A 21,308-nucleotide genomic window follows, 5' to 3' on the forward strand; every position below is an offset into this window, starting at 1 on the left:
CGTTCGCCGCCGCCGCCGCGGTGCCGCCTGGGAGTTGTAGTTCCCGGCTGCGCGGCCTAGGGACTCGGGCCAGCCTCAGGCCGCAGTGGGAACGCCGCGGGGCCGCGTGAGTCCTCCCGGGGAGAGATGCTCGGCCTCTGGCCCTCCCTCAGCCGCCTGAAGGAAGAAGCCAGCGCGCCTCACAGACCCCGAGGGGGCTGCGGCTCGGCGGGTGGGGTTAACCGCAACGGACGCGCTTAGCAAAGAGGAAAATAGGCGCCGGATGAGCGACAGTTACGGCTCGAAGCCCCGAAAGCAGCCTGGATGAGGTACCCGCGAATGCAGGCCCCTTTGGGCCCGGACCCAGATGCATGCCGGGAGATGTAGTCCGCCCTGGAGGCGGGGGGTGGGGACCCGGAGCTGCGGGGGGCGGACCCGCAGCAGCCGGCTGCGGGGGGCGGGCTTGTGGCTCCGCCGGGCTGGAGGGTCGCGCCGGCGGCGAGGCCCTCTGCGGAGGAGACTGGGCCTCACCCCCTCGAGGGTGGGCTGCCTCCGTCTGCGGTGGGAATTCTTGTGCGCACGAATCCACCCCCCAACCCCGCACCCCTCAATTTCTGAGGGGCTTCGTGTGCACCTTGCGCCCGTGGCATCACTTACCGCGGGACCCGGAGAGAGGTGAAGTCGCTTGTCCCCGGTGACCAGGCTATAAACAGCACAGCAAAAATCCAAAAGCAGTTTTAGAAGTTCACCATCACCATGAATTTTTTTAAAATGTTTTATTTTTTGTATTCAATGAATGCATTTTTACATAGACACAACTTTAGGAATATAGTGGTTCTTTTCCCCATACCCCCCCACCCCGCTCCCATCCCACACCACGAATTTTAGAAACACCGCCTTGCCATTTAAAGAGAAAGCCGAGTCCGGCGAGGGTCCACCGGCCTCCTCGAGGTTTGCAGGTTGGCGAGAGGTGGGATTGTGGGCCTTTGCTGGCCTCCGGGATGGACCCGGGGGTCTGCAGGGCAGAGGCGAGGACAGCTCGCGGGGTCGCGGTTCCCCGGGCTCCCAGCGACCCCTGCTCGGTGGAGGAAGAGCCGCCTGGCTTCGTTTTGAGTACAGTGTCCTTGCTGTAACCTGCCTACGTGTGTTCTGGGGAAGCGCACCAACTGTGCCAAGACTTTGTGAGGAAGTTTTAGGGCCAGACTGGCCCCAAAGGATGCGGCTTCGTCACCGGGATGCCTCAGACCCCGGTGATGGCGCTCAGGGAAATGCTGACGCAGGTGAATTTCCACCGCCTGGAGCTCCGCACCACTTTGCCACCTTCAAGACTCGGGCTTGTTACCTCCTTCTTGGAGATGCTGGTTTGGAAATATTAAATTAATATTGTTTAATGGAAGGGAGAGAGTGAGCGGGGGAGCCCTTCCATCCGCTGGTTCACTCCCCAAATGCTCACAATGGCTGGGGCTGGACTGGGCTGAAGCCGGCAGCTGGGACCTCAATCCAGACCTCCCCGGGGGTGGCAGGAATCCAGGATCCATCATGGCTGCCTCCCACGTGTGCGTTAGCAGGACGCTGGAAGCACCAGGACTGGCGGTGGGGGCGCTTAACTGCTAGGCCAAATGCCCACCTTGGAGTCACTCCCTTAAAAAAAAACCTACTTTTTGGCCGGCGCCGCGGCTCACTAGGCTAATCCTCTGCCTAGCGGCGCCGGCACACCGGGTGCTAGTCCCGGTCGGGGCGCCGGATTCTGTCGCGGTTGCCCCTCTTCCAGGCCAGCCCTCTGCTGTGGCCCGGGAGTGCAGTGGAGGATGGCCCAAGTGCTTGGGCCCTGCACCCCATGGGAGACCAGGAGAAGCACCTGGCTCCTGGCTCCTGCCATCGGATCAGCGCGGTGCACCGGCCGCGCCGGCCATTGGAGGGTGAACCAACGGCAAAGGAAGACCTTTCTCTCTGTCTCTCTCTCTCACTGTCCACTCTGCCTGTCAAAAAAAAAAACAAAAAAAACCAAAACTTTTTTATTTCAGATGCAGAATTACAGCGAGAGAGAGAGAGAGGTCTTCCATTTGCTGGTTCACTCTTCAAATGGCCTCAACAGCCCGGGGTGGGCTAGGCTGGAGCCAGGAGCTATGTCAGTGGCTGGACTGGAAGTGGAGCAGCCAGGGTGCAAACTGGCACCCTTAGGGGATGCAGGCACCGCAGGCTGCAGCTTCACCCGCTCTGCCACAATGCCAGCCCCAAAGTCACATTCTCTAACATATTTAGTTTAGTTTTTATTCTGAATTGTTAGTTCTCAGATAAATCTAGATTCCTAAAAGATTTACATGCTTTGTCTATGCTTTTAATTTATAAAAATGATTTTAAATACATTTCTATTTGTGTTCAACATTTTTTTTTAGATTTATTTGAAAAGTAAAATGACAGAGGGAAACACACACACACACAGATCTTCCACCTGCTAGTTCACTCCCCAAAGGCCCACAACAGCAGCCAGGGCTTGGCGAAGCTGAAACCAGGAACTGGGACCTCTGTCTGGTTGTTCCACACGGGCAGCAGGGCCCTAAGCGCTTGGGCCATCACCTGCTGCCCTCCCAGGCACGTCAGCAGGAAGCCAGATCAGAAGCCGAGCAGCTGGGACTCTGATGGCGGATCAATGCAACTTCTGATTAAATGCAATCCACGTCATTGTTTGTACATCGTGTGTGTTGCTTCTCATTGCTAGAGAACTCTTAATTTTTATTTGTAAATTTTTTTTTCTTTCAACTAATATCAGCCTTTAAGCTTTTAAAGGTTTAATCGTCCCGGGGTAGGGGGATGCTTTCCAACGCTTCTCATGTAAACTCAAGTTCCAGGGTCTTCTTGGGCGTAGAACAGGCTTCTCTGTTTACAAGGTTGCCCTGATTTGCAAAAATTCCCCATATTTTCCCGCTGTATTCCTCGGTTCAACTCGGCTGCCACAATCAGACAAGCCAAACATGAGGACACTTTTCCTTGCACGTGTAGTAGATCACTCCAGTGTGTTAGCCTGTCACACTTACTAACAAAGACCTGCATCCCTTGATGTCTTTGAAACAACATTGCAATCAACACCCTTGCATTTGAATCCTTTGGGACTTGTGTGAGACTCTGGATTACATACCTAAAATTGGAGCGATTGGATCCTGAGATACGCGTGTTGAATTGCACCACTAGGGGGCGCGGTTAGTTCCAAATCCACACATTTTCGCTAACACTAGAACCCCCGGACCTTGCGGTTTTTGCCTCCCTTATGGATGCACACTGATCTGCAGTTTCCTAAGTGAGGATGCATGACGCCGAGCGGTTCTTCAGACTTCTTAGCCATTCGGGTTTCCTGTCCTACTAATTGCCTTTGTATCTTTCAAATTTGTATATTTCACATATTATCTTTTTTTTTTAATAAAGATTTATTTATTTACTTGAAAGTCAGAGTTACAGGGCAGGGGGAGAGAGAGAGAGAGGGGAGGGGAGGGGAGGGAAGGGGAGGGGAGGGGAGGGGAGGAGAGGAGAGGAGAGGAGAGGAGAGGAGAGAATATCTTCCATCCACTGGTTCATTCCCCAGATGGCCACAACAGCCAGAGCTGTTCTCCTAGGCAGAAGCCAGGAGCCTGGAGCTTCTCCCTGGTCTCCCCCATGGGTGCAGATGGCCCAGGTACTGCTGCCTTCCCAGGCACATTAGCAGGGACCTGGATGGGAAGTGGAGCAGCTGGGACATGAACCGGTGCCCATATGGGATGCTGGCACTGCAGGTGGTGGCTTTACCTGCTACACAACAATGCTGCTCCCCCAATATATTTAATGATAGTCAATTTATTTTTCACCAAATTTCTATTTTTCCTATTGGGTTTCCTATGGAATTGTAGGACTTTGTTTTAGATTCTGGGTATTAATCACTTGTGAGATTTTTTTTGAGGTTCAAATATCTTCTCCCAGTTTGTCATTTATTCACTATTTTTCCCAGGCTTTATTGACAATTAGATATTTTATGTTTAAAGTGTGCACCTTGATGATGTGACATACATGTGTGTTATAAATATGCATCACAGGCCGGTGCCGTGGCTCACTAGGCTAATCCTCCGCCTGCGGTGCCGGCACACCAGGTTCTAGTCCCAGTCGGGGCACCAGATTCTGTCCCGGTTGCTCCTCTTCCAGGCCAGCTCTCTGCTGTGGCCAGGGAGTGCAGTGGAGGATGGCCCAAGTGCTTGGGCCCTGCACCTGCATGGGAGACCAGGATAAGCACCTGGCTCCTGGCTTCAGATCAGTGTGGTGCGCCGGCCGCAGTGGCCATTGGAGGGTGAACCAATGGAAGGAAGACCTTTCTCTCTGTCTCTCTCTCTCACTGTCCACTCTGCCTGTCAAAATAAATAAATAAATAAATAAATATGCATCACAAAAGAGCTAAATACCACGTGTCACCTCACATAGTTACTTCTTTAAAAAAAAAAAGATTTATTTATTTATTTATTTATTTGAAAGGTAGAGTTACACATGGAGAGAGGAGAGGCAGAGAGAGAGAGAGAGAGAGGTCTTCCATCCGCTGGTTCACTCCCCAATTGGCCACAACAGCTGGAGCTGCACTGATCCAGAGCCAGGAGCCAGGGGCTTCTTCTGGGTCTCCCACACGGATGCAGGGGCCCAAGGACTTGAATCATCTTCCACTGCTTTCCCAGGCCACAGCAGAGAGCTGGATGGGAAGTGCAGCAGCCCGGTCTCGAACCAGTGCATGGGATGCTGGCACTTGAGACGGCAGCTTTAACTACTACGCCACAGCGCCAGCCTCTATTATTTCTTTTCTTCTGTGGTGGGAACAATTCAGATATAATTGCCGGTAAATTTCAAGCACCCAATGATGTAATGTTAACTACAGTCACATTGTTCTTTACAGGGTCTCTAGAATTTATCCTCTTGCAGACCTGAAATGCTGGGCCCCTGACTGACACCTGGCGTTTCTACTGATGCCCAGTAGCTTTGTGTGGAAGAGATGTTAACATTATCAAGCCCACCCCCTCTCACCATATGGTGTGTGCTTTCTTGGCTTCTGAGCCTTTACTCCAAAGCCATGCAGATATTTTCCATTTCTCGATCAGCCGTCCTGTGTTGCTTTGTGTCCCCCAAAAGAGACAGGAAGTCCTAACCCCCGGAGCCTCGGATGGGACTATCTGGAGGTAGGGTCGTTGCAGACTAATTACTAAGGATGAGGCCATGTGGAGTTGCTAATGCACTGTGACATTACAACAAGACACACACACGCACACACACACCCTGCCACATGGCGACAACCACAGACATTGGAGGTGTGCAGCCACAAGCCAAAAACTCCAAAGAATGCAACCAAGCCACCAAAGCTAAGAAGAGGCACAGAAGGACTCTCCCCGGGCTCCTTCAGGTTGGACCTCTGGCCTGCAGAGCTGTGAGACACTAAGTTCCTGCTGGGTTAGGCCACCAGGTTCGTGGTACATAATAGCAGCTCTCGGAAGTGAGTGTGGTAGCTTTAGAGCTCTGGCTTTCATATTTAGGTCTCTGGTTCATTCACTTGACCTTTGAGTTACAGTGAGAGGTAAGACTTTGCTCTTACGCAGAGCCAGGTCTCCCAGCACTACCCTCTGCCCCTTCTCGTCCTTGCCCACCGGGATGCTTGTCCTCACATCTACTTCTGATCTCTCTGTCCTGCTTTATTGGTTTCGCCCTGCTGGGTGGTAACTACTGCCTTGACTTTCTTTGAAAAATGACTCTGTTTTTTTTTTTCTCCCTACATCTTATCTGATAACGAAAACTTCTCTTTTTGCCATTCTTATTTATTTGTGGGTCTTGATTCTTCTGCATGCATTTTGAAATAGTTTATTGTGTTTCCAAAAATATTTCTGGAATCTGGGCTTGCACTGATGTGAGAGGGTGATTGGCTGGAAGAGCATGTCAATAATATTTAAGGATTTTACTAAGGAACCTGGGTCATCCCCGCGCTGTTAGGTTTAGCGACACGTACATTTTTATTTATTTTAACTTGTCTTTGTTTGACAGGCAGGGTGACACAGACGTAGAGAGATTTTCCATCTGCTAGTTCTCTGCCCAGCTGTCCGTGATAGCTGAGGCTGTGCCAAGCTGACGCTGGGAGCCCAGATCTCCCCCTGGCTTTCCCAGGTGGGAGGATGAACCCCAGTACCCGAGTCCTTACCTGCTGCTCCCAGAGTGGGCATTAGCAGGAAGCTGGACCAGGCAGCAGAGCCGGGGCGTGAACCCGGCCCTCCGATACGGGATGCCGAGGGCCCGGGTGGTGTCTGAATTGCCGGCGCCAAGTGCCCGCCCCCCCCCAAGGCTTTCCATTTTTGTTTCTCCCTGTGCTGCACTTCGTGTGGGTTCTTCGAATGCTTGTTCCAGTCGCTCCTTTCAGCCATGATCTCACCAGTTTAAAGCTTTCATTTATGTAATTTCCATTTTCCTGTTAAATATCCTGCTAATTTAAAAAATGTATGTATGTATGTATGCATTTTCACTTTATTTGAAAGGCAGAAAGAGAGAGAGAGAGAGAGATCGATCCTCCATCTGGTGTTTCACTCCCCAGATGCTGACAAGAGCCAGGACTTGGCCGGGCTGAAGCCAGGAGCTCCATCCTGGTCTCCCGTGTGGGTGGCAGGGACCCAAGGACTTGGGCATCAGCTCTGTGTCCAGGAAGCTGGATAGGAAGTGGGGTAGCCAGGACTCCAGCCAGGTGCTCTGGCCTGGGATGCAGGAGTCCCAAGTGGTGGCTCGACCAGTGCCAACACCTGCCCCCTTGCTTAACTTTTTATTTATTTGTTTGAAAGGCAGAATGACACACACACACACACACACACACACATACACACACACCAGTCCCCAAATGCCTACAATGACCAATCTGAAGCCAGGAGCCAGGAGCTCCATGCCAGTCTCCCGTGTGAGCAGCGGGGACTCTGTGCACTTTGGCCTGGCGCGTGGACTGGAAGCAGAGGTGGGGCTGCATTCCAGGCGCTCTGTTAGGGGCTGTGGAAGTCCCAACTGGTGGCCCGACCCCCGTGCCCCATGTCTGCCCTGCTCCCTTGCTTATTTTACCAGTCTGTTTTTTTTTTCAGTATTTTTCCAATTCCATCATTCATTTCTTTAAATATTTAACATGTGTGTTTTATATTCTGTACCTAATAATTCTAGTACCATTTGTGAATCTCATTCTGGCTTTTATTGCTTCTGATTATGTTGCTTGTTTCTGTGTTTGTTTAGTGACTTTATTTTTTTGGAAATTAGGAGGACAAAAGAGACAGCACACTCCCATCCTGTAGGCCACTCCCCCAAAACCTGCAGCCATGGAGCATGGGCGGGGCCGAAGCAGGGAGCTGAAGCCAGGAACGCAATCTGGGTGTCCTGTGCGGGTAGCAGGGATCCAATCCAATCATCTGCTGGCTCCCAGGGCCTGCACTAGCGGGAAGCTGGAATTGGAAGGGGAGCCAGACTCAAACCCAGGCACTTTAATATGGGGACACAGGCGTCCTAACCAGAATCTTAACCACTAGGCCAAACAACCCCCCTCTCCTTAGGAACTTTAAAAAATATCAACTCATGGGGCTGGCGCTGTGGTGTAGTAGGTAAAGCCTCCGTCTGAAGTGCCAGCATCCCATATAGGTGCTGGTTCTAGTCCCGGCTGCTCTACTTCCGATCCAGCTCCCTGGGGCCCGTGCACCCATGTGGGAGACCCGGAAGAAGCTCCTGGCTCCTGGCTCTGGATTAGTGCAACTCAGGCTGTTGTGGCCAACTGGGGAGTGAAACGGTGGATGGAAGACCTCTCTCTCTCTCTGCCCCTCCTTCTCTCTCTGTGTAACTCTAACTTTCAAATAAATAAATCAATCTTTAAAAAAAATCAACTCATATATCTTGGGATTTTATCTGTGAAGATTTTTAAAAAATATTTATTTATTTGAAAGGCAGAGTTACAGAGAGGCAGAGGCAGAGAAAGAGAGAGATCTTCCATCTGCTGATTCACTCTCCAAATGGCCTCAGTGGCTGGAGCTGCGACAATCCAAAGCCAGGAGTCTGGAGCATCTTTTGGGTCTCCCATGCAAGTGCTGGGGCTCAAGGACCTGGGCCATCTTCTGCTGCTTTCCCAGGCCACAGCAGAGAGCTGGAATGGAAGTGGAACAGCTAGTCTCGAACTGGCGCCTATATGGGATGTCGGCACTGCAGCCGGCGGCTTTACCTGCTACATCACAGCGCCAGCCCTATCTGTGGAAATCTTTCAAAGCCTGCATTTAAAATGCACTTTCCGGGGGCTGGTGCTGAGACGCCACCAGCATCCCATATGGGCGCAGTTCCTGTCCTGCCTGCTCCACTTCTGATCTAGCTTCCTGCTAATGTGGCTGGAACAGCAGTAGAAGATGGCCCAAATACTTGGGCCCCTGCCTCCCACATGGAAGACCCAGATGAAGCTCCTGGCTCCTTGGCTCCTGGCTTCGGCTTGGTCCACCCCCAGCGCCGTTTGGGGAGTGAACCCACAGATGGAAGATCTCTCTCGATCTCTCTTGCTCTTTGAATTCTGCCTTTCAAAGAAATAAAAATAAATCTTAAAGAACAAATGAAATGCATTTTCCTGGACAGGTAGTGTTTGCTTATCATTGTGTATATGTGAAAACAGCCCAGTGGAGACCACTACAATTTTCTTTTTTTATTTATTTTTTATTTTATTTTTTTTGACAGGCAGAGTAGACAGTGAGAGAGAGAGACAGAGAGAAAAGTCTTCCTTTTTGCTGTTGGTTCACCCTCCAATGGCCACCGTGGCCAGCGTGCTGTGGCCGGCGCATCGCGCTGATCCGAAGCCAGGAGCCAGGTACTTCTCCTGGTCTCCCATGGGGTGCAGGGCCCAAGCACTAGGGCCATCCTCCACTGCCCCAGCAGAGAGCTGGCCTGGAAGAGGGGCAACCGCGACAGAATCCGGCGCCACGACCGGGACTAGAACCCGGTGTGCTGGCGCCGCAGGTGGAGGATTAGCCTAGTGAGCCGCGGCGCCGGCTTGCTACAATTTTCAGGGGAGGTTTTCCAGGCTACACAGACAGTAAGTGCACTGGAGCGGTCGTGCCGCAGGAGCGTGGCTTCTTCTGGGGCGGTCTCAGGGGGAACTTTCCTCTTGCTGTCCTCATCAGAGTCAGAGACCAACACAACTCCACCCTGTCGTCCTCGGGGAGGGGCCTCTGGCTTTACCCACCTGTGGAGAGATGCTGGGGTCTCTGATACTCCCTCTCACACGGCCTGGGGCCCAGGTTCTTCCTCTACAAACACCCACCCTTTAGGCAAATAACCCTAGAAAAATGAAACGTCAGGTCTGGCTCTCTTTTCTTCTCTGGATTAACGCACTCTTGTCTTTCCTCCACAAGGACCTGCCACCAGCTCAGCTACGGAGTGAAAGGGATATTCCGTCACCTCTTCCAGGCTGGCCTTGGTGTGCCCACTGCCTTACTGGCAGACGCGTTACAGTTACCACTTGCTGTCTTTCTCATCGGTCTTCTATTTACCACACTCTCCATTCTCCTCCTTCCCTAACTTCTATGGATAGATTTATTGATTTGAAAATTATACATACTTAAAAATTTCTCTAGAAGTTATCCACATATTATTATATGGATAACATGATATATTTAGATTAAATTGTGTTTATTATTCCCTGTAAAACTCCCCTGCTTCTGTTCTCTCTCTCTTTCTTTTAAGATTTATTTTTATTTATTTGAAAGAGTAACAGAGAGAGGCAGAGAGAGAGAGAGAGAGAGAGAGAGAGAGAGAGAGAAAGGTCTTCCATCCGCTGGTTCACTACCTGAATGGCTGCAACGGCCAGAGCTGAGCTGATCTGAAGCCAGGAGCCAGGAGCTTCTTCTGGGTCTCCCACCTGGGTGCAGTGGTCCAAGGACTTGGGCCATCTTCTGCTGTTTTCTCAGGCACATTAGCAGGGAGCTGGATCGGAATTGGAGCCGGCACTGCAGGCTGGGGCTTTAATCCACTGAGCCACAGCAGCAGCCCCTCTCTTAACTTTCAAACTGCCATTTTTAAAAAAAAAAAAGAGTTTTGGGTTGGATTTGTATGGATGTAGTTTTTTGGAGTGCTGTTTTATTAATCATTATTAACTTTGTTTAGTATGGCTTCCTATATCCCATGAGTGTTCCTCTTATTTATCTTGTTGCTGTAATACCCAAATACCCAATTTTGAAACAAAATTTTAAAATATTTTTATTTATTTATTTGGATGGTAGAGTGACAGAGAGGGAGAGGGAGAGGAGGAGGGAGGGAGGGAGGGAGGGAAAGAGGATGAGAGAGAGAGAGAGAGAGAGAGAGTCTTCCATCCACTGCTTCACTCCCCAAATGGCTGGGGCTGGACCAGGCGGAAGCCAGGAGCCAGGATCTAGGAGCCGGGAGCCAAGAACTCCATTTGTGTCTTCTACATGGGTGCCAGGAACCCAGGTACTAGAGCCATCGCTTGCCTCCTCCGACGTGTGCCAGCAGGAAGCTGCCCCAGCAGGCTCTCCCACGTGGAATGAGAGCACCCCAGGCTGCAGCTTTACCTGCTGGGCCACAACACCTGCCCCCAAAGATAACTTTTGAAGGAAGTCTTTCTGGAGACACTTCCTGAGATTTTGGATGTCTGAAAAGATCTTTATTTACCCTCACAGTTAAGTGACCCTTGGCTAGACATCAAGTTCTCTAAGTTCCAAGTCTTGTCCTTTAATTCTCCCAGATGCACCTGAGTTCCCCTTGCGTCCACTGCGAATACCAAAGAGGCTCACGTCTGGTTTCTTTCCGAAAGCGTTTAGACTATTTTCCCTGATGTTCTTCAAACTAACTGGGTCCTGGGGGAAGACGCGTATCCTGCAGCCGGGCCTCCCGCCACCAGGTGGCAGCACCTAGTTTCCTGCTGGAAACAGCCTCCGGCCCCCATCCAGCCGTGCGATGGCAGCCCTGGCTGTCAGTCTTAGATAACTGGAGCTGGCTACCTCCCTCAGAAACTCCTGGCTTTGGGCCTGGCACTGGTGCAGCGGTTAAGTCACCGCTTGGGACGCCTGCATCCCGAATCAGAGTTCTGGAGTTTCAGCCCCACCCAGCTTGGTTTCCTACTGATGCCTCCTGGGAGGCAGCAGGTGCCGGCTCAAGTCCTTTGGTCCTGCCATCCATGTGGGAGACCTGGGTTGGTTTCCGGACTCCTGGCTCTGCCTGGCCCAGCCCCAGCTGTTGTGAGCATTCGGGGAGTGAATTAGTGGACAGGTGAGCTTTGTCTCTTTACCTTTAAAACAAATAAAAACAAAAACAAAGTTTAAAAAGGAGTCCTGACCTACAAAGCAAAACTATGTGGTAGAATAAATTTTACTGTTGATTTCAGCTGCTGAGTTCTCGGGTCACAGCCACCGACACGTGACACATGCTAGCGACCGCTACCGCCTGAAGGTTGGCGGCGGGGCTCAAAATCCCTACGCTGAAATCCTAGACCCAAAGTGAGGTTGCGGGGGGGGGGGGGGCAGGGCCTTTTGGGGGTCGAGCAGGCCACGAGGGTAAGGCCCTCACGAATGGGAGACGGGCCCCACGGAGCTGGCCGTGCCACGCAGGGGCGTGAGGAGGTGCCGCCTGCAGGCGTTCGCCATCCACGGACTCTGCCGGTGCCCGGAGCCTGGGCTCCCGCCTCCGGGACGGTGAGAAGCCAGCCACGCCGCCTGCGGTATTATCTACAGTGTTCCGGGGGCCTAAGACAGGAGGAAGGGGACACGGTGGCACGCCAGCCGCTGGCAAACGATCCCCGGCCTGCCCCGAGCCCTGGCGTCGCCACAGGAGGACGAGCTCCGCCCGTCTCCCCAGCCCACCCGGGGGACCACCGAAGCCGCATCTGCGCGTGTGCAGGACCTGGGCCCTCCGAGGTGTGGACCGCACAGCCAGGCCTGGCGGCGCCGCGCCTCCTGCCTTTGTCCTCAACCCTCTGCACCAGCACACACAGACCACGTGGCGCAGAGAACGGAAGCCTTTCATCTGCATCCCGCCCTGCCAGGCCCTGTTTGGGGATAGGCTCTCCATTTTCTCCATTTGCCATGGTGGTGCTGATCCTTGGGGAGGGAAAGTTTGCTTTGCTGCCGAGCCCTCAGGCCTGCCTCCCGGTTCCACTGGGACTGAAGCTGTCTGGAGCTGCTAGTTCCTGCAACGTGGTCTCCTGCCTTTAAACCTTCTCTCCCACATCTCTCTAAGGCCCCTGTGTCTCTTTCAACAGTGGCATAACTGAGGGGCCGGCGCTGTGGCATAGCGGGTAAACCGCCGCCTGCAGTGCCGGCATCCCATACGGGCGCGGGTTCGAGTCCCGGCTGCTCCACTTCTGATCCAGCTCTCTGCTATGGCCTGGGAAAGCAGTAGAAGATGGCCCAGGTTCTTGGGACCCTGCACCCGCATGGGAGACCTGGAGGAAGCTCCTGGCTCCTGACTTCGGATCAGCTCAGCTCTGGCTGTTGTGGCCAACTGGGGAGTGAACCAACAGGTGGAAAACCTCTCTCTCTCTCTCTCTCTCTCTCTGCCTCCTTCTCTCTCTATGTGACTCTGACTTACAAATAAATAAATAATTCTTTTTTTAAAAAAAGTGGCAAAACCAAGAGGTAGGACCCAGGCCCTCAGCCCTCTGCTGCTCTTTGTGAGTTAGAAAGCTACCTAGCATACAATTAATTCTAGTACTAAATTAAAAAAAAAAAAAAAAAGACCTATCTCCCGTCCCTAGCATTTATGTCGACAAATTGATTCACTCACTTAGCCGGTAGCTAGGCCCTTTCCTACAAACAAGGATCGCTTCAAGGAATCCGCGCGCGGCCCCATTCCCACGCGGCAGCCCTCAGAATGTGGCTGTTCCCGGCACTCGGGGGCTTCGAAGAGCCGACGCCGTGAGAGGGTCCACAGGGCGCCGAGGGGCTGCCCAGCTGGGCAGGGAGCCCCCAGCAGCCGGGGCTGGGGGACGGCCCACCGACGTCCTCTCCCCGTTTCTTTTCCTGGGGTGCCGCTTGTGAGGGCTGGGAGGCAATGCGCTGCCGAGAGGGGCTCCTGACTTCCGCCAGGGCCTTGTGGGGTTTCCGGTGGGGGTCGCCGCGGAGGGGGCGCAGCCACGCTTCCCATGGGCGCGGGTGCACCTGGCGCCTCAGGTTTTTTTTTTTTTTTTTTTTTTTTTGACAGGCAGAGTGGACAGTGAGAGAGAGAGAGAAAGGTCTTCCTTTGCTGTTGGTTCACCCTTCAGTGGCCGCCATGGCCAGCGCACTGCGGCCAGCGCACCACGCTGATCCGATGGCAGGAGCCAGGTGCTTCTCCTGGTCTCCCATGGGGTGCAGGGCCCAAGCATTTGGGCTATCCTCCACTGCACTCCCGGGCCCCAGCAGAGAGCTGGCCTGGAAGAGGGGCAACCGGGACAGAATCTGGCGCCCCGACCGGGACTAGAACCCGGTGTGCCGGCGCCGCAAGGCGGAGGATTAGCCTAGTGAGCCGCGGCGCCAGCCCACCTCAGGTGGGTCTTGACACAGAGGGATAGGCAGGACAGGCGGGATGGCGGCTGAGCGTCCCTGGGAAAGAGGCTCTCCTCGCCTCACCGGAGCATGTAGAAGGCGACTTCCGTGTGATGGCGTTCGCGAGCTGAACTCCCAGCCACCACCACCGTGAACGGGGACTTTTGTCGTTACAAGTTACCCCAGTCTGAGAGACATAAAACTACTTGTGTGTTTGAGAGGCAGATGGAGAAAGAGGGTTGGAGGGAGCAGAGGAAGGAGCCAGGGCTCTCATTTGCTAATTCATGCCCCCCGAATTCCTGGGACAGCCAAGGGCTGGGTCAGGATGCAGGCAGGAGCTGAGAACTCCATCCAGGTCTCCCACGTGGGTGGCAGGGACCCGAGGACTTGGCCATGGCCGCTGCCTCCCAGGGTCTGCATGAGCAAGAAGCTGGAACTGGGAGTGGAGCTGGGACTTGAACCCAGGACTCTGGGGTGTGAGGCAGGTGTCCTACTTGGAGCTAAACTGCACAGCCAAGTGACTTGGCCATCTGACTTGCCTCAGCCAATGACAGGTGAGCACACGCCACGCGCCACACGCGTCACTTCTGAGCCCAGGCCTCACGAGCCAGCTCGTGGCTGTCTGGGGGACGACCTGGGCCCATGCATGAAGATGCAGAGCAGAGCCCAGGTGACCAGCGTTGGACAGGGCACCCGGGTGCGTCTGACCCCTTCTGCGAACCACCAAGACTCGGGCTCACTTGAGCATCAGGCCTACTCACGTGTGGTGAGTTGGGGGAGGGAGACCTACCAGCGGTGGTCCTGTGGATGGTTTGGGAATGAGCTGTTTGAGTTAAGGTGAGAGGCACAGGGACCATCTGGTGACAGGTGTACCTGTCCCTGTGACAGGTATGGCGGAGGGAGAGCTGGGGAGGGTGGAGGGAGGAGTCGGGTGGAGTGAGAGTTGCTGTGTAGCGGGTTCAGCTGCTGCTGCTTGTGTCGCCGGCTTCCCATCCCAGAGCGCCAGGTCCAGTCCTGGCCGCTCTGCGTCTGACTCAGCTCCAGCTACTGCACCTGGGAAGGTGGCAGAGGAAGATGGTCCAAGCGCTTGGGCTCCTGCCACCCATGTGGGAAACCAGAATGGGGCTCCTGGCTTCTGGCTTTGGTCTGGCCCAACCCCAGCCATTGCTGCCATTTCAGAAGTGAACCATTAGATGAAAGATCTCTCTCTCTCTCTGTCTCTCTGTCTCTGTCTCTCTCTCTCTCTCTTTCAAATAAATACATAAACCTTTAAAAATCTGAGACAGCAGTGGAGATGAGCGTTGCTGAGATGAGGGGTTTGTATTTTAGGGACCGCCAAGGAAAACAGAGATAGCAAATGCGCGGAACACAGCTGTGACGCCCCTGGAGGGCAGGGGGCTCTGAGCTGCAGTTCTGCGCTGAGAATCTTGCCTGAGCTGTTCCTGGCTCCCCGCCCGCCCCTCGCCCCGACGTCCAGGCACAGAGCTGCTGTGGTTCGGATACGGATGGAGTTTGTTCCCCTACCGCTTCTGCGTTGGAGGCTTGGTCCCTAGCGTGGCAATGCCTGCCTTGGAAGTCTTCCCAAAGGAATTCATGCTGGCAAAAACCCAAACAAGCCCTGTCGAACGTCACCTGATGGAAAAATGGGATGAACAGAGAAAACGGGGAAGGTGTTTGTCCAGGGGCTAGGACGCCAGGCCATGAGCCTGCATCCCGCGGCAGAATGCCTCGGGGCAGCTGCTGGCTCTGGGCTCCTGACCCCAGCTTCCTGCTGATGGCTCAAGTAATGGAATTCTTGCCACTCACGTAGGAAACCTGGGGGGAGCTCCTGGCTCCAGCCCAGCCCAGTCCTGGCCACTATGGGCGTTTGGGAATGAACCAGAGGATGGGAGCGCTAGTGGTCTCTCTGAGAATAAAGGCAAAATGACTTTCTTAATTACAGAACCACACAGGTGAAGAGCCTTCAGTACAAAGCTTGGTAAACAATGCAGAATCACTTCTGTCGCTGGTGTGATCCTATAGTCCATCTTCAGCTTTCAAACCACCATTGTCTTTCATTTATGGAATTCATCTAAAGCTGCTTCAAGCCTTAAAAAGAATTCAGATATAAATATCCCTAACAGGAAAGAGCTAGCGAATTTCCTCAGTACTGGATCATTCTTATCTTTTTTTCTCCTTGGTGTCAGAATTTGACAACAGTAAATGCCGTATAAATCAAAAATACACTTGCTGTGAGATTTTCTTTGGCTTTAAAATCCAACTAACATTGAACGGATTGGAAACCAACTCCCATTCTTAAAGGGGAAGTGCACAGTCTGATCTTGTCTTCTAAAAAAGGGACTTGGGCTCATTTTCATCCAGATGCGGAAATGGTGTATGCAAAACAGAGAATCTTGAGACGATGACTTGCTTTAGGAAATCCAAAGATGTATTTGTTTTTGGAATATAAAGTTCAGGAGAGGCGATGAGACTGGGCCAGGCTGAAGCCAGGAGCCAGGAGCCTCTTCCGGGTCTCCCACCTGGGTGCAGGGGCCCAAGCACCCGGGCCATCCTCCACTGCTTTCCCAGGCTCATTAGCAGGGATGCTGGTTGGGAAGTGGAGCAGCCGGGACTAGAACTGGTGCCCACACAGGATGCCAGCACCACAGGTGGAGGCATAAATTCTACGCCACAGGGCTGGCCCCCTGGCGCTAACCTTAAACAGACATGTCTGCTGCATTAAAAAGAGTTGCAGTTTGGGCAGGTGGACACCGGCCTGTGCCCCATAGTGGAGGGCCTGGGTCTGAGTCCCAGCTCTGCTGCCCTCTCCAGCTCCCTGCTCGTGCAGGCCCCGGGAGGCAGCAGTGACGGCGTGGTGTCGGGTCCTTGCCTGGCCTGAGTCCCTGCTTCCCAACGTGAGCCCTAGCTGGGGGCTGTTGTGGGCATCTGGGGAATGAGCCAGTAGATGGGAGTGCTCTTTGTCTCTCTCTCTGACTCTCAAAGGAAAAAATAAAAAGTTGAAATATCACACTGATTGGCTGGTAGGCAACTATTGAAAACTTGTGACAAGAGTCTGCGTGGTTCATGTTATTGATTTATTTTTATTTTTATTTATTTGACAGAATTATAGACAGAGAGAGAGAGAAAGGTCTTCCTTCTGTTGGTTCACTCCCCAAATGGCCACTATGGCTTGGCGCTGCGACGATCTGAAACCAGGAGCCAGGTGCTTCCTCCTGGTCTCCCATGTGGGTGCAGGGCCCAAGCACCACTGCCTTCCTGGGCCAGAGCAGAGAGCTGGACTGGAAGAGGAGCAACCGGGACTAGAACTTGGTGCCCACATGGGATGCTGGCCCTGTAGGCGGAGGATTAACCTAGTGAGCCATGGCGCCGGCCCATGTTATTGATATGTAAAGCTTCTCTCTCTCTCTCTCTCTCTCTCTCTCTCTCTCTCTCTCTCAAAGATTTATTTATTTATTGAAAGGCAGAGTTACAGAGAGGTAGAGACAGAGAGAGAGGTTTTCCATCAGCTGGTTCACTCCCCAGATGGCTGCAATGGCCAGGGCTGGGTTGATCCGAAGCCAGGAGCCAGGAGCTTCCTCGAGGTCTCCCACAAGTGCAGGGACCCAAGGACTTGGGCCATCTTCCACTGCTTTCCCAGGCCACAGCAGAGAGCTGGATCGGAAGTGGAGCAGCCGGGACTTGAACAGGTGCCCATATGGGATGCCGGTGCTGCAGGCGGAAGCTTTACCCGCTATGCCACAGTGCTGGCCCCATAAAGCTCCTCTTGATGGCAGCCCAGAGAGCCCATAAGGAGTCGTGATCGAACACGAAGTTGTTTCTCTTACAAAATCCTCCCGCCCTCACGTCCCGGTGCTCTGCACTGTGCGACTGGGACCAGAAAACCAACTGCTGCTTTGCCAGATGGTTCCGCGCTAGGCTTCGGCACTGGCATTCACCCAGAGTGTGCAGAAATAGAGTTGCGCTCCTCCCGGCTTGCCCAGATAGTGCCCAGCTCTGGCCCTGAAACTTCCCCTTGCCGAGGGCTCCTGCCAGGACAGCCGGTCACCTTAGGCAGAAGGCCCGCTCTCCCTGCCTGCCCGCTGTGCTGGGAGCATGGTCAGCGGTTTGGCAGGCTCCATGAAGTGATCTGAAGCGGTCCTGGGACGGGTGAAGGCACCACGCGGGACATCTGCTCCCGTGCTGGAGTTCCTGGTTTGAGTTCCTGATGCTCCGCTTCTGATCCAGCTTCTCGCTAATGTGCACCTTGGGAGGCAGTGAGGATGGCTCAGGAGCTCCATCCCTGCCACTCACGTGGTAGATCCAGAGGGAATTCTGGGTATCTAGTTCGTGCCCAGTCCAGCTCTGGCCATTGAAGGCCTTTGGGGAGTGAATCAGTGGAGGAAAAATCTTGCTTTGGCTGTCTTTCAAAGCAAAAAAAAAAAAAAAAAAGCATTTCAGGGGCCGGCGCTGTGGCACAGTGGGTTAATGCCCTGGCCTGAAGCGCCAGCATTCCATATGGGTGCCGGTTCTAGTCCCGGCTGCTCCACTTCCGATCCAGCTTTCTGCTATGGCCTGGGAAAGCAGTAGAAGATGGCCCAAGTCCTTGGGCCCCTGCACTCATGTGGGAGACCCAGAAGAAGCTCCTGGCTCCTGGCTTCGGATCAGCACAGCTCCAGCTGTTGTGGTCAATTGGGGAGTGAACAATTGGATGAAAGACTTCTCTCTCTCTCTCTCTCTCTCTCTCTCTCTCTCTCTCGGCCTCTCCTCTCTCTGTATAACTCTGACTTTCAAATAAATAAATAAATCTTTTTTAAAAATAGCATTTCGGGGGCTGGCTCTGTGGTGCAGCAGGTTAAAGCCCCAGGCTGCAGTGCCGGCATTCCATATGGGCGCCGGTTCTAGTCCATCTTCTACTGCTTTCCCAGGCCATAGCAGAGAGCTGGATTGGAAGTGGGGATGGTGATGCCACAGGTAGAAGCTTAGCCTACTATGCCACAGCGCTGGCCCCATCTTTTCTTTTTTAAAAGGGTATGGTAAGGGACCTGTGGCCAATAGTAGGGTTGTATGGGTTGTGCACTGCACAAATTTGCTTGACTCAGAGGGTACAGGGAGGCTGGCAGGCGGGGTGAAGTGGGGGGTTGTGTCCACTCAGAGGAAGAGAGTAGCCTTTTCCTAATCTGCACGGTCAGGATGTGGGACAGTGCCGGGCAGCCCGAGGGTCCTGAGGTGGCCATTCCAGGAGCCTGCTCTGATGGCCCCAGCGGTGTGTGCTGGGTGTAGGGTCTGAGACCTGGAGGGTAAATACAGCAGCCGGCGGGGGGGAGGCGAGGCAGGGCCGCCAGGGACCCTGATCCCCCATGGCCGGGGGACTGGCGGACATGAGGGTGGGAGAGGGCCTGAGATGATGGGGCAGCAACGTGAAGAGGAGCGGGGTGCAGGGCGGCGCCGGGGGCACCAGCCCAGGGACAAGCGCTTGGCCTGGGGCGGGCGTCTCCTGGGCTCAGCCACCCTGGCTTTTGCAGGGTCCACGGGTGCCTTGCGCTAACCCTCGGCCTGCAGGCTGCATCTGCAAACGTCCAGGGAATGCCTCGCCTTTGGACTGGAGCCCACTTCTCATCCAGGTGAGGGTTTTGGGGGTGAATCCACGTGATTCTCAGGAAACGCGGTGCCTTCTGTTCGCTGGTTCACTCCCGCATATGGCTGGGCTGGACTCTCAAAGTGCATGAAAAGGTGTTTAGCATCGTGGAGGTCCAGTACAGGGCGAGGGCGCGCCGAGACGTCTGGGGCGCCTCAGCATCTCCTCGTTTACAACAGGGAAGCAAAACTCCACGTGGGCATGGCTACGTTCTTCTGCTTTGCTTTGGATTCTGTGTTGGTGGCGATATTTGTTTTCTGGACAAGAGCAGGTGCGCTGGCTTACGAATCTTTCCTCCCAGCAGAACGTTTCTTCTCACGTACTGGGGATGGATTCATACCCTAGAAACTCTCCTTTGGAAAAACTAGGACTGGGGGCAGGCGCTGTCGCCCACAACGCCGGCATCCCCTGGGGGCGCCACTTCCTGTCCCAGCTGCTCCACTTCCAGTCCAGCTCCCTGCTGATGGCCTGGGAGAAGCAGTGGAAGATGGCCCGAGTGCCTGGGCCCCTGCACCCACGTGGGAGACCTGGATGAAGCTCCTGTCTCCTGGCTCCAGCCTGGCCCAGCCCTGGCCATCACTGCCATCTGCGGAGTGAACCGGTGGACGGAAGACCTCTCTCTCTTGCTCTCTCTCGGTCTCTGTCTCTCTGCCTGTAACTCAGACTTTCAAATAAATAAAAAAAGAAAAGAAAAACTAGATACTCTTATTTCTTTAACCACCAGGAAGATCTTAAAATAGGAGTTTCTGAACCTCACCAGGAACTCACATTGTGTTATTTTAAGCACATCTAAGTCGAGAAATAGAATTTGCTGCTGGCCAGGAGCTCCGCCAAGCGCCAGCCCAGTCTCGACCTCTCCCTCCCCCGATGAGCCAGCAGCTTGGGCCCCTCGGGGAGCCCCTCTGGGTGTGTTCCAGGAAGTTCTCTCCAAGTGTGGGGCCTGGGTTGGTCTTGGTCTTTACCAGGTTTAAGGTGGGTGGGGTCCCAGCTCCACTTCCCATCTGCGTCCTGGCGGGCAGCAGGTCGTGGCTCAAGTCCTCGGGCCCCTGCCGCCCCCAGGGGAGAGCTGGCCCTGGGCTCCTGGCTCCTGGCTTTGGCCTGGTCCAGTTTCGGCTGTTGCAGGTTTTAGGGAGCAGCTGATGGGTGGAAGAGCTCTGTATGTCTCCCCTCAAGGGTGAAAATAAATCTTTTCCGATGTTACTATTGTGTTTTCTTCTTATTCAGAAAATGTTGATTCCTAGTGATATTAACACAATATTCCAGCCGGTGCCGCGGCGCAATAGGCTAATCCTCTGCCTTGCGGCGCCGGCACACCAAGTTCTAGTCCTGGTTGGGGCGCCGGATTCTTTCCCGGTTGCCCCTCTTCCAGGCCAGCTCTCTGCTGTGGCCCGGGAGTGGAGTGGAGGATGGCCCAAGTGCTTGGGACCTGCACCCCATGGGAGACCAGGAGAAGCACCTGGCTCCTGCCTTCGGATCAGCGAGGTGCGCCAGCCACAGCGTGCCGGCCTCGATGGCCATTGGAGGGTGAACCAACAGCAAAAGGAAGACCTTTCTCTCTGTCTCTCTCTCTCTCACTGTCCACTCTGTCAAAAAAAAAAACAAAAAAAAAAAAACAAAAAAACAAAACACCAATATTCTGCTTTATCCAAACACATAGGAATGCTTCAGAAAGTTCCTGGAAAATGAAATTAAAAGATAAATTTATTTTGGTGTGAAAATCTTGACAATCCATGCTTAGCTTTTCTCTGATACACGTTACCTTGAACTTTTTGACATCCTTCTATAGACACAATTTTTTTCTTTTTAAAGATTTATTTATTTATTTGAAAGGCAGAGTTAAGGGGTTGGGGGAAGAGACAGAGAGAGAGGTCTTCCATCTGCTTGTTCACTCCCCAGATGGCTGCAATGGCCAGGGCTGGGCCAGTCTGAAGCCAGGAGCCAGGCGCTCCTTCAGGGTCTCCCACAAGGTGCAGGGGCCCAAGCACTTGGGCCTTCCTCTACTGCTTTCCCAGGCCCAGCAGGGAGCTGGATCGGAAGTAGAATAGTTGGGAATCTAACTGGTACTCATATGGGATGCCAGTGCCATAGGCGGAGACTTTACCTGCTACGCCACAGCACCGACCCCAACATTTTTTTAAAGATTTATTCATTTATTTGAAAGTCAGAGTTACAGAGAGAAGGAGAGAAGAGTTACAGAGAGA

General features: G+C 53.6%; 1 long non-coding RNA gene across 2 annotated transcripts; it reads left to right on the plus strand.

Moving 5' to 3' along the window:
* Positions 1–38: 38 nt before the first annotated feature.
* LOC103346062 (uncharacterized) lies at positions 39–19,802 on the plus strand. 2 transcript variants are annotated; one of them, XR_515660.5, is made up of 4 exons: positions 47–308; positions 14,038–14,259; positions 18,995–19,093; positions 19,412–19,802. It is a non-coding gene; the product is annotated as an uncharacterized LOC103346062 (long non-coding RNA). The 2 variants fall into 2 exon arrangements; XR_016224513.1 differs by lacking the exon at positions 14,038–14,259 and having other exon boundaries at positions 39–308.
* The last annotated feature ends 1,506 nt before the right edge of the window (positions 19,803–21,308 follow it).

The sequence above is a fragment of the Oryctolagus cuniculus genome, chromosome 18 (assembly GCF_051225735.1).
Source record: "Oryctolagus cuniculus isolate XC-2025 breed Fujian yellow rabbit chromosome 18, ASM5122573v1, whole genome shotgun sequence".
NCBI lineage: Eukaryota > Metazoa > Chordata > Mammalia > Lagomorpha > Leporidae > Oryctolagus > Oryctolagus cuniculus.